Source organism: Lissotriton vulgaris, chromosome 5 (genome assembly GCF_964263255.1).
Source record: "Lissotriton vulgaris chromosome 5, aLisVul1.2, whole genome shotgun sequence".
NCBI lineage: Eukaryota > Metazoa > Chordata > Amphibia > Caudata > Salamandridae > Lissotriton > Lissotriton vulgaris.
This window is the reverse complement of record NC_141693.1, coordinates 2,003,204,464-2,003,219,342: the sequence shown is the minus strand read 5'-3', so window position 1 is coordinate 2,003,219,342 and position 14,879 is coordinate 2,003,204,464. Positions and strand designations below refer to the sequence as shown.

The 14,879-nt window shown below is 47.1% G+C and overlaps 1 protein-coding gene across 4 annotated transcripts in view; it reads left to right on the top strand.

Annotated features, from left to right (window-relative positions):
* The window catches only part of NUP214 (nucleoporin 214), a 438,399-nt gene that overhangs the window by 23,888 nt on the left and 399,632 nt on the right, over nucleotides 1–14,879 (top strand). The gene's annotated exons all lie outside the window — the stretch shown is intronic.

Sequence of the window (14,879 nt, the reverse complement as noted above, 5' to 3'; positions counted from 1 at the left end):
TGTAATTTAAAACCCTCTATAATGGTAAAGTCGGATTTTATGTCACAATTCAGAAAAAGGCACTTTTAGAAAGTGGTATTTTCTTGTCCTAACTATTTGCAACTGGTAGCCTGTAACCTAGGTCACATGGCTAAGTGGAGTTGGCAGTTGGTCTTTGTGTATTACTCTCAGGCAGTGTTTCAAAGGGTGGGCTAGGTGTTGACAGGATGGGTCATCTTATCAAGATGGGAACGGTAGAGCTGCCACCTACGAACACTTGCACTTCAAAGGGGCTGCCTCCGTACACTCACAAAGGACCTCACACTAATCTGTTGTCACCCAAGTCCCCTAGGAGCCAGGTCAGGGTAAGGACAGAAGTTCAAGAACTAGATTGGGAAGTCTAGAAGTTTCTCTCACTTCAAAGGTGACCCAAGGAATAAAAATCGGCCCCACAGACCAACTCCTTAGTACATTCCTGGACCTGTTAAGACTACCGAAGAACTGTCTTGGTTCTTGAGGACGGCCCTGCTCTCTGAGAAGGAAGACTGGACTTAATCCCTTCATCACAGGATGAGTGACTCCAAGGGTCAGCTGACTGACCTCCTGTTCTGAGCTCCAGCGACACAACGAGCTCCAGAGACCTCCCTGCAACTGCCCAACTGACCTGCCACACTGGGCCTGCCTGAGCTCTGCTGCTGCACTGTTGAAGTGAGTTCCTTATCCCCAAGACTTACCTTTCCAGGTTCTGGACATTTGACTGGCATCAGAAAGAACTCCTGGCCTAACTGAAGGTTCCATCAAATCCAGCGCTAAGCGACACCATGCAAAGGCTCACCTCACAGCTGAAAACTTAATCAGAAACTACACAGAGTAAAGCAAAGCCTTGCTGCACAGCTGAAAGCTTCATTGGATCCAAGTAATGCAAAACCCTGAAATGCTCGCCGCACAACTGCAAGCTTCATCAGAACCGACGCTGAGCGACTTAAATCATCGCCACACAGCCACATCAGAACCTATGCCAGATTACGTGAAGCCTTGCAAACCAACTCCATGCAGACCACACACGAAGGACATAAGGTACAATCCTCAGTGGGCCAGACTTGGTCTTGTGCCTGGCCTGCGCTCCATCCCAGACTTATGACTTTGTCCTGGTCCAGTGCGACCAGATAACTTCAATTGGTGCCTCTTCTGTCTAAACCTTTAAAATTCATATCTCTAGTTCTACTGATTGGATTTTTGTTGTTTTGGTCTCAAGTTATTTAGTAAATCCTGATATTTTTAGGTCGAGCCTGGGCACCGCATGCACTTCTCTGTGAGACATGCTGTATTCAGGTAGGAACTTGAAGCTCCGTCCACTCTCCGCCCATATTTTTCATTGGCTTGTGTCATTGTCCACTGTAAACTGTGGCTGTTGATTGGACAGTAGGTTTAGTAGTCCCTCTTTAGTATCGCCATGTGTCATTTTGTAAGCTCACATGGTGACACCCCCTGTTACGAGTGTTGTTATTCGGTAGGCTTTAATTTCAGCCTCCGAGCACAATTTTTTCAAATAGCAATAGTTCTCACATTTGCAAGAGTTTAAGCTATTGGCATTATAAATGACCATGACCTTTTATGTTCGAGGCATATGAGCTGCAGATCCTACATTTAGCAATAGATCGCCACCTGTTGTTGGGCTAGGATGATTGCAGGTTGTGGTCTACTTGGAAGAAGTCTTTTGTAGTCACGAGATAGGTGACTCCTCCCTTGGACAATACTGCACATGGTCATCGACTCCATCCTCAGATTGTTTTTTTCCGCCACTGGGTTCGGATGAAAGTTTTTCAGCTCTGGCTAGAAAAAGACTTTTCTGCTCTTTCGAAGCGAGAAATTTCAAACAAACTTCTTTCGACATCGAATAGACTTTCGACATCACCAGCTACATTCCGGTGCGTCGACGCGGGCCGTTGGGCCATCGGCGCTGTGCGGCCTACGCCTCATGGACAGAACTCCATTCAAGAGCTGCCCGGTATGTCGAGCAAAATTCCCTCATAGTGACCATCACGAGGTTTGCAACCTCTGTCTCTCGCCAGAACACGACGAGTCGACCTGCACAGCCTGTGCCTCCTTCCGATCGAAGAAGACAATTCGAGATCGGAGGGCCCGTCGACACAAAATGAGAAGATCAGCACCAGCACCGGAGGCCATCTTTGAAGAGGAGATCGTCGAAGAAGACGTCTCCGAGGGCGAATATCCAATCGAAGATATCTCAGAGGACGAGGCTCCACTCGGCGCAGAGGAGGACTCGCCTGATCTCCAAATAATATCGGGGGCAGAGGATTCGGACGATTCGATCCCGTCGCGACAACCCGTGAGTACATCTGCCCCTGCACGACAGACATTACCCAAACAGAAGGCAACGGTCAGCACTCTGCCCATGGGGCCCAGTCGAGACCGACATTTACCCTCTAACGCCCCGCCTTCGGGCCCGGCTCCGAGGAAAGAGAATACACCTTCCGGTGCCTCGGCACCGAAGAAACACCATGTGCCAGTTACACCTCCTCCATTGGCACCAAAACATCCTTCGACACCGAAGGATTCGTCAGCACCGAACATAAAAAACCCTTTGGCGCCCAAAGACAAAGACACTTCGGCACCCGTACCATCGGCGCCAAAGACAAAAACTGTACCAAACCCGAAAGCTTCGACTCCGAAACCATCCGGTTCAAAAAACAAAGAGGGGAAGCCAGTTTCCGGTGCCACAGGACCAGCAAAACCTGTCTCCACGCCAAAACCTCTAATACCGGTACCGAAGACCCCAGATTAGGCTAAACAATATTCGGCACCGAAAACATTGCCAAAAGACTCAACTACTGCTCATAAGGCAAAAAGTACTAAACAACTTCTATCGGCTCCGAAAAAAATCGACGCCGAAGAAGATTATAGAAGAGGAAGAACTGTTTAGACCAGATCCTAGACAGAAAAAAGTCCATATTAATCCAAAAACTGGACATGTGGAAGCAATCCCTTATAAGAAGAGACCAGCAGACACACCACTTACATCTGTGGTTCCTGCCAAAAAGGACTGTGCAACTTCTCCAATGCACCCTTCCTCTCCTTCACCTTCTTCCTCTCCTGTTACTCCATATATAGAACCTATAACTTCTCCTATTCACTCTCCTGCATCATCACACCACACTGATGAGGAGTATGATTTGCGTGGGGGGGATTGATGTTCCAGAGCCACATACATACCCTTTAGATGAGGATGTTAACACAGAATACCCTAAGGATGATGAGGATGCATATAATTTTTCACCAAATAATGCACCAGACATCCCTGATCCTCCGTACTACCCAACAAAACCTTCCCCTACAGAGGACAGCATTGGTTTTAATCATTTGTTAAACAGAGCTGCACTTTACCATGGGGTTCCCATGCACTCTGATGCCATTGAGGAGGACTTCTTGTTAGACACTTTCGAACAGTCACAAAGGTCTACCCAGATATTACTAATGATTAGGGGAGTCATTAAACATGCTCCAGAGATTTTTAAAGATCCAGTAAGGTGTAGGGTGTTCAATCCTAGAATAGAGAAAAAGTATAGGCCAGCACCAGCTGATCTAGTATGCATTAAGGGTCATCTGCCACTAGACTCCTTGGTAGTGTCTAATGCACGCAAAAGGGCCAATTCTCAAACTTCTGGGGACACCCCCCCGCCTGACAAAGAGTCCAAGATCATTGATGCATCAGGGAAACGAATTGCTGCACAAGCAACAAACATATGGCGCATAGCAAACACACAGGCTTTACTCTCATGCTACAACAGGGCTCATTACGATCAACTAGAAAAGTTAATGGAGCACCTACCAGATCAACACAAGGATCTAGCAGCAGAACTTTTACAAGAAGGCAAATTAATTTCAAATGCCTCAATTAAATCTGCACTAGATGTAGCTGACACAGCATCCAGAGCAGTGAACACTAGTGTTATTCTCAGGCGTCACGCATGGTTATGAATCTCAGGTTTTAAACCAGAGGTACAAACTACCATCCTAAACCAGCCCTTTAATCAGAACCAATTGTTCGGGCCGGAGGTAGATAATACATTAGAAAAGATGAAGAAGGACACAGATACCGCTAAGTCTATGCGGGCATTACAATCCACCCAAACTAGAGGTTCTTTTCGCCGCTCCTCTTATAGAGGAGGCTCCAAGCAGACCTGCGCAGACACAACATAGTCTTTAAAAACACACATGCAGACCTCCTCTAATAGAGGATTTTTTAGAGGAGGATACAGAGGCAATAACAACAAGGGAAGTGGAAGAGGTAGTAACAACAACCGCTCCTCTTCCACTCCTAAACAGTGACTTCCCTCTGCCTCCCCTACAGCATTCCACTCCTGTGGGGGGCAGACTTTCACAGTTCCTACCTGTCTGGAACTCCATCACAACAGACAGGTGGGTAAGACAAATTATCCAAAATGGCTACTACCTAGAACTCACAGCAACCCCCCCAAACATACCACCCAGGCAGCGTCCAATGTCTGTAGAACACATAACTCTGTTTCAACAGGAAGTTCTAGCACTCCTACAAAAAGATGCTATTCAAGTAGTTCCATTAGAAGAACAAGGAACAGGAGTCTACTCCCTGTACTTCCTAATTCCAAAGAAGGACAGGACCTTATCACCAATTCTCGACCTCCGGCCACTCAACCACTACATTCAATCAGATCATTTTCACATGATCACTTTACAACAGGTACTCCCATTACTACAACAGGGAGATTTTCTGTCCACACTAGACCTAAAGGACGCCTATTTTCACATTCCAATACATACTGCGCACAGGAAGTATTTAAGGTTTGTCATACAAGGACAACACTATCATTTCAAAGTCCTTCCATTCGGGGTTACAACAGCACCACGAGTGTTTACAAAGTGCTTAGCAGTGATGGCAGCACATCTCAAAAGACAACAAATACATATCTTCCCCTACCTAGACGACTGGCTCATAAAAGCAAGATCGTACAACCAGTGTGCACAACACACATAACAAACAATTCAAACACTGCACAACTTAGGGTTTACGATAAACTACACCAAGTCGCACCTAGAGCCTTCGCACGTTCATCAATATCTAGGAGCTACTATAAACACATTGGTAGCTCAAGCGTATCCCAGTCAAGCCAGGATTCAAAGTATTCAGAACTTAGTCTCCCTTTTTCAATGCCAGCACTCTCTACAAGCCAGAGTGTTCATGAAACTAATAGGGATGACGGCATCTTGCATCTTCATAGTTCCCCACGCAAGACTGCAAATGCGTCCTTTACAAGAATGTCTAGCACAACAGTGGAATCAGGCTCAAGGTCAGCTCACAGACCTGGTGTTGGTGGACAGCCGTACATATCGCTCTCTGCAATGGTGGAACACCATAAATTTAACAAAGGGACGGCCGTTCCTAGAACCTGTTCCACAGGTAGTGCTCACGACAGAAGAGCCCATCTCTTGCATTATACCCCACAAGGTCAGTGGAACAATCAACAGAAACAGTTCCACATCAACCACTTAGAGTTGCTAGCAATTTTCCTAGCACTCAAAACTTTTTAAGTTCAAGTCCAAAACAAAGCTGTCCTAGTCCGAACGGACAATATGACAGCCATGTACTACATACAAAAACAGGGGGGGGACACACTCTCTGCAACTGTCCCAACTTGCACAGAACATTTGGAGATGGGCCATCCCTCAAAACATACATCTGACAGTAGAACACCTTCCAGGGATCCACAACCAGATAACAGATCTGTTAAGTCGTCAATCACAACAGATTCACGAATGGGAGTTGCACCCACAAGTACTTCAACCATTCTTTCAGATGTGAGGGCATCCACAAATAGACCTGTTTGCCACCGACGAGAACTCAAAATGCCCAACCTTCGCCGCCAGGTTTCCACACCCACGGTCGGAGGGGAATGCAATATGGATGGATTGGTCAGGCAGATTTGCGTACGCTTTTCCGCCTCTCCGACTCATTCCACTAGTAGTACGCAAGCTCAGACAACAGTCCCTCAAACTAATACTAGTGGCCCCTACATGGGCACGTCAACCGTGGTTCACCACGCTACTAGATCTCTCATTGGTTCCACATCAGAAATTACGGCTCACGCCATCCCTGTTAACACAGAACTATGGAGAAATAAGACACCCAGAACCAAGCCAACTGAATTTGGCGATCTGGCTCCTGAAGTTCTAGAGTTTGGTTACTTAAACTTACCACCAGAGTGTATTTATTTATTTATTATTTATTTGAAAGTTTTATATAGCGCGAACAAGATCTTTACAGATATCAGAGTGCTTTACAAGGACACTGGGGCGATAGAGTAATACAATGTAATAGTTGAGGTAGTTAGGTGCGTATTTACATAGGTAGGTCAAAAACAAGAGGTAGGTCACAGGTGAGGTAGTGTCGGTACAAGGTGTATAGTCAAACAGTTGCGCCAATAATATAAAGTACAAAAATAAGGAGCATATACTTGTTTAAGCGTGCTTAAAATGTTTTTGGAGATAGCATAAAGGTGGGCATAGTTGAGGTGGGTGAGTGCAGGATGTATAGTCGCACAGGAGCATCAGTAGTACAAGAGTAGGGATCGTTGAGGTGGTGTAGGTACAGTGTGCAAAGTCAGACAGGTGCGTCAGCAATATAACAATATACAAAGAGGGAACGTACACAATCAAGTAAGTCGATAATACAAGTAATACAAATAGACCAAGGGGGTCAGGCAGGTCTTACAGAGCAGATTCATGAAAAATACAGAATAATAGATCGTGTATTTAGCCATGAGGATCGCTTTTACTTCTTTCTTAAAAAATTGGTTGGAGGAGATGAGCCTGGTTTCAGGTGGGAGTGAGTTCCAGATCCTGGGTGCCATTCCTGAAAAGGAGCGTTTATAGGTTTTTTCCTTCCGAAATCTTCGAGGCTTCAGCAGAAGATTGTTTGTGCTTCTAGTAGTTCTAAAGCCACCCGAAATTGTCAGCTTTTGAGTGAGGTAGGCGGGTGAGTTCATGTGTACAGCCTTGTGTGTCATGCAGACGATTTTCAGATGTATTCTGGCTTCAAAAGGTAGCAAGTTCAGGGATTTAAAGTCAGGGGAGATATGCGAGTGTTTCTTTGAGCCAGTGATGAGTCTCGCTGCAGCGTTAAGGGACGCTCTTAGGGGTGCCGTTGTAGTTAGGGGGAGCCCGCAGAGGGCAGTGCTACCGTATTCTATGTACGGGATGACTATAGATTGTACTGCAGTTTGGAAGTCTTTGGCTGGAAGGAAGGGTTTAAGTTTTCTCAAGGTATTGATTTGGAAGTTCGCTCCTTTGGTTGCCTTGCTGTTGTGCTGCTGCATGTTGAGATTGGCGTCAAGTGTTATGCCTAAAGATTTTGCTGAGTCTACGACGGTAGGTTGTACATTTAGAGCCGTTAAGTGCTTAAGCCATGTTTGAGCCGTAGCGATTTTTGCGGGAGGTGAGATCAGGAGGAACTCAGTCTTCAGCGCATTGAGTTTGAGGTGATTCTCGGCAAGCCAGGATTGGGTGTTTCTGATCGTGGTGTTCAGAAGCATGATGTCCTTGGGAGATTGTATTTTGAGATAAAGTTGGGTGTCGTCGGCATACATGTGAAAGTGAACATTGGATGTCTGTAGCAAAGTAGTGAGAGGTTCCATAACTAGGTTGAACAGTGTTGGGGAGAGGGAGGATCCTTGAGGGACGCCTAGCGATAAAGGTACCGGAGAGGACATCAGGTTGTTACTTTTGAATCTTTGTGACCGGTTGTGTAGAAAGGAGGTAAACCACTTGAGAACAGTCCCAGATATGCCCATTCTTGTGTTTAACAGTTCGAGTAAGTTCTCATGTTTAACTGTATCGAATGCTGAGGAGAGATCCAGAAGGATGAGGAGGAAGGTATCGTTTTGGTCTAGGATTTGGAGGGCGTCGTCCACTATGTGAGTCATGGCAGTTTCGGTACTGTGCCCTGCTCGGAAGCCTGACTGATGAGCGTTGAGGAGATCAAACTTATCTATGCGTTTAGTCAGTTGTAGCTGTACGCATTTTTCCAACAGTTTAGCGAGGGTGGGAATATTTGTAATAGGGCGGTAATTGTTTAGATCAGTGGGGTCTGCTGTTGTTTTTTTTAGTAGCGGTGTGACTTGCCCGACTTTGAGGGCGTCAGGGATGGATCCTTGTTGAAGAGAGCTATTGATAATCTTAGTCCAGAGTGGGAGGAGCAAAGGGGTAAAGTCTTTTATAGCGTTAGCAGGCAGGGAGTCAGTGAGGTGATTGGATGGTTTCAGGGTGCTGAGCAATCTGCCAATTTCTTCTTCGGAGTAGGCGCCAAAGGATGACCATGTAGCATTGTTCTTTGGTTCAGGCACTGCTGTGTGTTGGGGGTTGGAGTAAAGGATTGCGTCATTGAGGAGATCGCTTCTTATGTTGTCAGTTTTTTGGTTAAAGAAAGCAGAGAAGTCTTCACAGGAAGGTGTAACGCCCATGGTTCTGAGTGTCTGGGGTTGTTCTTTGGATTGTGTTCTGATTAACTCAAACCATTTTCTTGGGCGTTTTTTTGCCTGGGCGAGCTGGAGGCTGAAGAAATCTCTTTTTGAGCGTTTTATTTTCCTGAAGTAGGCGTTTCTCTGTTTCTTCAGGCTTTTTAGGTGCAGTGCAGAGGGGGCTGACCTCCATGTGCGCTCTGCCATTCGCATGGCCCGTCTATCCTCATTGAGGCTCCCGTCATACCATGGGTTGGAGATCTTGGACGAAACTCTTTTCAGTTGCATGGGAGCAGCCTCATTGATTATTGTGGACATAGCATTGAGATAGTGGTCAGTCAGGAGTTGAACGTCCGTAGCGCCGGAAGGGGGAAGTAGGAGATTGCAGCTGTTAGGCGGTAAGGAGTTTGGGTTGAGTTTCTTCAAGTCTCTTTTCCAAACTTTGGGCTTGGAGGGTTGAACTGGGTTAAATTAAATTTTTTCATTGATGAGGAAGGAGACAATATGATGATCTGACCAGTCACAAGGTTGGATTGACTCAAGTTGAATAGCGTCCTCTTTGGAGATAAGGTCGAGGATAGAACCTCTCTCATGGGTCGGGCTATTGCATATTTGGGTGAGATCAAGTGCGTTGAGGAAGCTTTTGAGGCTGTTTACCACTGTGTCACTGCTGTCATTCCAGTGGAGATTGTAGTCGCCAAGGAAAATTTGAGTGTTTTGCCGTCCTGAGATGGTTGATATTGTATCCATGAGTTGTTGGAAGAAGGAGAGCTTGTCCCCAGGTGGGTGGTATATAATATGTAGTGAGCATACCGGTTTGCTTTCGCTGATGACATCAAGGCAGAGGTATTCACAGGAAGTAAGAGAGGGGGCGGACGCTTTAGTGACTGAGAGGTTGCTTCTGTAGATACAGGCAATTCAACCGCCTGTCTTTTTGGTCCTGTCAAGTCTAATGATACAGTAGTTGGGGGGGACTAGGATATCCAAGATAGGTGTAGAAGAATCAGACAGCCATGTTTCAGTCAGAATGGCTAGATCCGGTTCCAGAGACATGATGAGGTCGGCGACCTCCGCGGAATGTCTTTGGGCCGATCTGCAATTAAGAAGTATGCATTTGAGGCTAGGGGTGCAGAGGGTGGAGGAAGGTTCTATAGTGAGGGGCACATTAGTGAGGTTGTTGGGGACGGCGCCTCTGTTGTTATCCTTTTGGTGCCTGAGGGGGTTAGAGATAATCGTTGGGATGGGCATGTGGTTGGTAGCTAGGCTATTTTGGGGAGCCGGGACGTAAGAGTGGAGAAGGGTGTGTATGTCATGGTCTGAGATCGTATTGGTAGTGCGTCTGGGGCGATTGGTGGTATCGCGAGAGGGGATAGAGGTCCAGTGTGGGGAGAGTTGTGAGATAAGGCGAGTAGGCGGTGAGGAGGAAGTGATGTTATGGGTAGAGGGAGTATTGCGCTTGGTGGTAATGTGATTGCGATTGGTATTGCGATGATAGTGGTCCGGTGTGTGCAGTGTTGTGTGGTAAGGCGGGCAGGAGTTATTAGGTGTAAGGGTGGTGGTGGGAGGGGGGTGTTTGGGGTATGTGATGAGCAACTCTTTGATGGAGTGTAGTTCTTCTTTCATTTGGAGGAGGGTGGACATAATCATTTCCAGCGTGGTGATGGGTGCGGAGTTGGGGAGGGGTACTGGCGGCGAACAAGCGAATAGGTTGCTGAAGACGGGGGGGAATCGGGGTGGAGAGGTGGAGCTGGTGAAGGGGTTGGGTGTGTTAGCGAGAGGGTAGGTGTTAGGATTGTTGTTGGCGTTATTGGGAAGGGCATCAGTGCTAGGGGGAGGGTAAATGGGGGCGGTGTGGAGGCTGGTTGTGGTGGGGGAGGAGGTGGGATAGTGGGGGGTGAGAGTGGGGGGTGAGAGGTTGAAGGAGGGGTGAAGGCTAGGCGTGACGGAGTGCTAAGTGTGGGGGTGGGAGATAGGTGGAGAGAGAGTCATGTTGTGTGGGGTGCCGTTGAGGGAGGAGGGGTGTTCTGAGAAGATTGGTGTGGAGGACGGGACAGGAGTGCAAAGTGTGGGGGGGGGATGTGGGAAGATGAGCGGAGGTACGAGGGTTGGTAAGGGTGATGGGGGAGCGGGTGGTGTATGAGGGGGCGAGATCTATGTCTGTGATTGAGGGGTGGGGAGGGGTAGCTGCAGCAGGTGGGTAATTGACAATGGTGCTGGGTGTGAAGGTGAGGTGAGTGTCGTTCTGGTGCTGAACTGGGTTAGGAGAGTAAGGGTGGGTGCTGTGACGTCAGGGGTGGTAGGACAGGAGGTGATATGAGTGAGTCCGAGGTCTGGATAGGTGCTCTTTGAAAGTGGGGAACAGGTCAAGTAGTTCCAGGTTCCTGTCTGTCGATTGAATTAGGACAATCCCGTTATTGTAAATAGTGATGGCGGTGCTGCCTGGAAAGAGTTGAGATGGTGTGATGGAGAGTGTTAGGCCATGGGTGGATTTTCTGGTGGTGGAGACTGTGAGTAGGGTGAGGAACGCTTTTTTCCATTGAGCTCTGCGTGTGGTGTGGAAGATGATGTCGGTGTTCAAGGGCCCATTGACCGATGAGAAGTAGGTGTCGGCAAAGGGGGTTTCTGGGTGGGACCTAAGGAAGTCGTGTTTAAAGCGTTTAGCGGCTTTTTTGGTGAGTACGGAAGGGTAGTTGATTTTATATGTGTGCTTGCTGATGAGATCCATGTTGGTATGGCAACAAAGGTAGTGCGGGAGGGGGAACAATAATGATATGCAGGAGCAAGATGCAAATGCAAACACAACAGGTTACATGGATCAGAAATGGCACTAGCGGGCACAAGTGACACCAGTGAGACAACCAGCATATAAGAGGTAGCAATCGGTGCATTACAGGAGAGAAAGGTGAAGTGAGTGCAGGTTGCATAAATGTGCTGAATGCCAGATACAGATGCCAACACCAGGTTACGCTGATCAAAAATGACCCTAGGGAGCAAAAGTGGCACTAGTGCGCGACAACAATATATGAGGAAGCAGTCGGTAAATTACAGGAGAGAAAAGTGAAAAATGGGTGTAGGTTGCAGAATTGTGCAGAGTAGTGCAGAATACAATTGGAGGAATAGTTCTGATAAAATATAAAACTATAGATAAAATATAAAAATATAAAGCAGAATACAAATGCAAACAGTCAGTTACATGATACAGATAGGTGTGTACCAAAGTACGGTAGTTAGGCTTGGTCTAAAGTGGTGAGTTCTTGGTGTCAGTTCAGATAGTGGATTAATTAATAACCCAGTGACAATGACTAGTCCAAGATGGCGACCCAAGAGAGAGAGAATGTACAAAAATGGCCGCCACATAGGGGGGAAAGAGACATTAGTCCTCTGTTTGTTGTGATTGTTTTGTGAGCAGGGAGGGCAGTTTCACTTCCATGCTAGCCCAGTTTCTAAGTAGCTGTGAGGGAGTCTTATCCTGAAGGAGCCTCGTGGGCACAGGAGGTGATTTATTGCCTTAGTTTTTTAGGCCCCGCCATTTTGAACAATGGAGTTTTGAAAATGAGTACCGGCGAATGCAAATAAATACCTTTTTTTGTGATTAAACTGTGCTTAGCTCTCGCGGGTCCGCTGCGAGAGATTGTGACACCCCTGTGTGTCTGCATCGGACTAGGAGGGAGGGAGGCGGGAAGGGCGTCCACAACCGCCCGTGACCTCCGCGAGGTCTGTAGGGCTCCCAGTGCAGCAACTAGTGTCCCAAGCCCCTCTCAGCCCTCCAGTCCGCTAGGATTCCTCTGCTGCGGAGCGGGCGGGCGGGGTGGGGGGGCGGGTTCCGTTGTCGTGGCCTCGTCCCGGTGCTGCGACCAGCGTCCTCTGCTGCCGTCGGGAGGGGGTCTCTACTTCAGATCGTGAGTGGGGGAGGGGCCCGGTGTTCGTCCCGCTTTGGTCCTGGTGCTGGCTGTCCGCTAGGATTCCTCTGCTGCGGAGCAGGCGGGAGGAGGAGGGGGGGGAGGGGTTCCGTTGTCGTCGTGGCTTCGTTCCGCGCTGGTCCCGGTGCTGCTACCAGCGTGTCTGCTGCCTTCGGGAGGTCCGTTGTCGTTGCCTCGACCCCCTTCGGTCCCGGAATAGCAGCCAGCATCTGCCTCTGTTCGGGAGTGGGGGAGGGGTCCGTTGTTCGTTCTGCTTTGGTCCCGGTGCCGACTGTTGAGCCTCTCTCTGCCCTCTGATGCCGCTTGGACTCCTCTGCTGTGGTGCGGGCCGGTCACAGCGATGATCCGCGTCCCAAGCCTTTCTCAGCTCTCCGTCGCTGCAGGGACTCCTCTGCTGTGGTGCTGGCCGGTCACAACGGTGATCGACGGGGTAGGAGTTAGCTCATCCTCCTACTCTCAGGTGTTGCTCCTGTTACTCTTATTCCAGAAACGATCGCTGGCTGCCGCTAACAGGGATATACCCGGTTAAGGGATCCCAAGCACGGGGAGCTCCTTCAGGCAGCTCCTACCAGGCGGCCATCTTGAGTATGAATATAATTAAAGAAGCTAGAAGACCCACTACCAGAGCATGCTATGCTGCTAAGTGGAAACGATTTGCAATATACTGTAACAACAATCACATTGATCCTTTGGACGTTTACATCCAAAACATCATTTGCTACCTTCTACATTTACAAAGGTCCAATTTGGCTTACTCTTCCATACGCCTGCATCTAGCAGCTATTGCAGTGTATTTACAAAATAGACAACATCTATCTCTATTTAGAGTACCTGCAATAAAAGCATTTATGGAAGGATTAAAAAGAATAATCCCATCCAGGTTACCACCTGCTCCAGTATGGAACCTAAATGATGTCCTTACAAGACTCATGGGATCCCCTTTTGAGCCGTTACATAAATGTGAACTGCAATTTCTAACATGGAAAACTGCTTTCCTTGTTGCAATTACCTCTCTCAGAAGAGTTAGTGAAATCCAAGCATTCACAATAGAAGAACCCTTTTTTCAAATACATCCTAACAAAGTGGTTCTTAGACCCAATCCAAAATTCCTACCAAAAGTGATTACTCCTTTTCACCTAAACCAATCAGTTGAGTTACCAGTGTTTTTTCAAAAACAGGACTCTGTTGCAGAAAGAGCTTTGCACACCTTAGATGTTAGAAGAGCTCTACTATATTACACAGACAGGACTAAATCCTTCAGAAAGACAAAACAACTATTTGTATCTTTCTCTCCCCCACACAAAGGCAATCCTATCTCTAAAGGAGGTATTGCTAGATGGATTGTAAAGTGTATTCAAATATGCTATCTCAAGGCTAAACGTACACTAACAGTTCCTCCTAGAGCACACTCCACTCGCAAACTAGGAGCTCTATGGCTTTCTTAGGAAACATACCATTAGAGGATATATGCAAGGCAGCAACATGGTCTACAATACACACCTTCACTAAACACTACTGTGTTGATGTGCACGCCAAGCAGCAAGCTGCAGTAGGCCAAGCTGTCCTTAAAACACTCTTTCAGTATGCTGCAACGGATACAAGCAACCACCGCTAGGGGAGACACTGCTGCACAATCGTTGCTAAATGTAGGATCTGCAGCTCATATGCCTCGAACGGAAAATGCTACTTACCAGTATGCATCTGTTCTTGGCATGTAGAGCTGCAGAATCCTACATGCCCTCCCGCCTCCCCGGGACTTTTATCCGTTCCAGTACTCATCTTACTTAGATACACACGCATGGACATCCTTTTCTCTTTACTTCTACTAACTCCATCATTTCCCTTCATGGCGAAAAACAATCTGAGGATGGAGTCGATGATCATGCGCAGTATTGTCCAAGGGAGGAGTCACCTATCTCGTGACTACAAAGACTTCTTCCAAGAAGACAACAACCTGCAATCATCCGAGCCCAAAACCAGGTGGCGATCTATTGCTAAATGTAGGATTCTGCAGCTCTACATGCCAAGAACAGATGCATACTGGTAAGTAGCATTTTCCTTCTCTGTTTTAAAAACAACACATACATAAAAGCTTTTTCATTTCCTCTCACTGCCCCAACTTACTCTAGAAAACCACCAACTCCTCCTTTCACCCTCTTGTTAACAGTTTCTTTCAGTGAGATCAGCAGGAGATGTAGTTCTCCGGCTGGATTTCTAACTTTGATTTTTAGGCAGTCTGCATTATGGTTGGAGAGGTTTTGGGGTTCAGATAGGTTTCAAGGAAACTGAAAACCGGTGCTGCTGTTATTTCTTGAATATGTATATAATCTATTTGACTTTATCATACACTGTGTAAAGCATGTAGGTTTCCTGAGATAATGTTGAATTCTGTTTTCAAAACATTTTATATTAAATCTGAAGTGCATTAAATGGCAGCAGCTTTTATGTTGACATTTGTTTTAAATTG